Consider the following 2515-nt stretch of genomic DNA (forward strand, 5'->3'; position numbering starts at 1 on the left):
CCGCCGCCGGGACCCCCTCCGGAACTCTGAGCGACGCCCCCCGGCCGACAGCCGTGTAATGTCTTCCAGGCGCTGCGGCTCCTTCCAGAGCCCGAAGGCCTCGCTCGCCTCCCCCGGGGGGCTCCCCGGGCCGCCCAGGGCCCCCCAGGCCGCGGGAGCGGGGGCGCCCCCAGCGGGAGGTCGCGGTGGCCGCCAGCCCGTCCTTGCGCAGGGAGCCAGGGACAGGTGCCACCACCTGATGACCTTCCTCTCTAACCCTTGGGGCTCCCATATGGGGCGGAATGAATGGTGGTCATTACTATTACTATAATGGTCGTTGTTTTGTGTCTGCGAGGGTGAGTCACTTTAGACCCACGCAGACCTGGGTATGAACCTTGACTTTGCCACCTCCTGGCTGTGGATAAGTTCGCCTTGCAAAACACCAGCAGTAACGGCTGGCATTTCTTGCGCACCTACTGTGTGCCAGGCCCTACTAAGTACTTAAAGGCTTTGTTTAATTCCTTTAACCCTGGCAACAAGCTTAGGAGGGAGGAGGTATTACCCTCCTTTTGCAGAGGGAGGGAGCCGAGGCCCCAGGGGCCCGGAAGACACGTTCACCACCCTGAGCCTCAGTCTTCCTGTCTGTACAATACACCCTCAAGGGTCGCCCAGCCTCCTGGCTTTCCTCTTTCCAGATGAGAACACAGGCTGGGAGCAGGGTGACTGCGGAAATCCAGCATGTTCTGCCCCTAAGGCCCTCTGTCCTTTGAGGATGCTCGGAGGCTCCCCAGAGGCCCGGAGGGGAGAGACCCCATTTGCCTGCCGCTGGAACACTTTCCCCTGAGAGGCAAGCTTCTTGAGGGGTGAGGGGTGAGGGGCGACCGCAGGAAGAGAAGGAAACCGTGACCAGAGAGGGAACCAAAGGACAGGGCTCTCGGCCTTCCTGGCCCTTTGCACACCTCCCTGGACTTTCACCCTACACACTGGTGTCTGATACCCGTTGTGCACCAGGCAGTGTTCCAGGCTCTGGGCTCATCAGAGCACAAAACAGACGAAACCCCTGGCCCCTTGAGGTCCATTCAGGGGAGATGGGCAATAAGCACACAGGAAACACGTATCCGGTGTAACGTGGAGTACGCGGTAGGCAAAAGAATGAGATGGAAAATATTAATTTGATAAGGTAGTTGACCTCTGCGGGGGGGGAGGGGGGTTGGAGGGGCAATGATCCAAACAGAGAGGAGGGAAGCCCTTCAGAGGTCAGAGGGAAACATGTTCCAAGCAGAAGGAACAGCACATGCAAAAGCCCTGGGGTGGGAAACTGCTTGGAGCGTCCAAGAAACAGCAAGGAGGGCACTATGATGGAGGCAGCCAGGATGGGACAAAGGCCAAGGCTGGGTGGGTGACAAAGTTGAGAGAGACGGCCACCGTCCACTTGGGAGGGGCCTCAGAGATGGTGAGGACCTTGTTGGTTTTTTGTTTTTTTTTTTTTTTCCCTCCAAGTTATCTGGGAGCCATGTGGGGTTTTGGGCAGAGGAGAGACCTGATCTGGAGGCTCTGGCGGCTGAGAGCAGCAGGGATGGGAAGGAGGGGGAGGGGGAGTCTGCTGCTGTCCCCAGGGCCCACGAGGTGGTTGGTAGACTGGACCAGGTAGAGAGATCAGACCCCAGATGTAATATGAAGTCGGAGTCCCAGAATTTTCCAGTGGAGGGAACTGAAGCTGAGGGAGGAGAGAGGAAGGACCTCGGCGACCCCCAGATTTGGGGGTCCACCAGCCCTTTCCACAGTGTTCATGGACAGAGTCCCTGAGGTGAGCTCCCCTCTTCCACTGGTAACCCTGGTAGGCGTGGCCAAGCACAGAACTCGACGTAGGTCCTCTGGTCCCCCAGGGGCACAGTGAAGGGGTGAGGCTAGAACAACACCTCTCAGGGGGCGCCCGGGTGGCTCCGTCGGTTGAGTGTCCGACTTCCGCTCAGGTTATGGTCTCACAGGTATGAGTTCGAGCCCTGCGTCCAGCTCTGCGCTGACAGCTCAGAGCCTGGAGCCCACTTCGGATCCTGTGTCTCCCTCTCTCTCTGCCCCTCTCTCTAAAATAAATAAATATTAAAAGAAAAAAAAAATTGTAAAGAAAAACATCTCTTGAAACCCACCAACAGCCTCCCTTTACAATATGGACCACTTGGGAAGGCGGGCTTTGTATCACCTTCAGGGACCACTGCTTTTGAATGAGTGAATCTCTTTGCTTTTGTTTTACTTAAAAAAAATTTTTTTTCGGTTAAAGGAAACTTGAGATAGCCAGACTAAATGGAAAATGGGTAGCACGTGACATAAATAAATGTGGCTGTCAGTATGAACAGTGTAAACACGGCACTGTCTGACTTCTCTGGATCCGGCTGAGGTCGCTTCCTCTTTGTAGCAAGTGTCTGAAAGACCCCCTGCCCCCAACCCAGGGCTCTTGTCTTGCAGGAGAGTCAGAAATTGAGGAGATTGAAGAAAAAGGACTCATCATCTCGCTGTCGGCATCCTCACCTTGTTTTGT

This window comes from Crocuta crocuta, unplaced genomic scaffold (assembly GCF_008692635.1).
Source record: "Crocuta crocuta isolate KB4526 unplaced genomic scaffold, BGI_CrCroc_1.0 scaffold15, whole genome shotgun sequence".
NCBI classification, from domain to species: domain Eukaryota; kingdom Metazoa; phylum Chordata; class Mammalia; order Carnivora; family Hyaenidae; genus Crocuta; species Crocuta crocuta.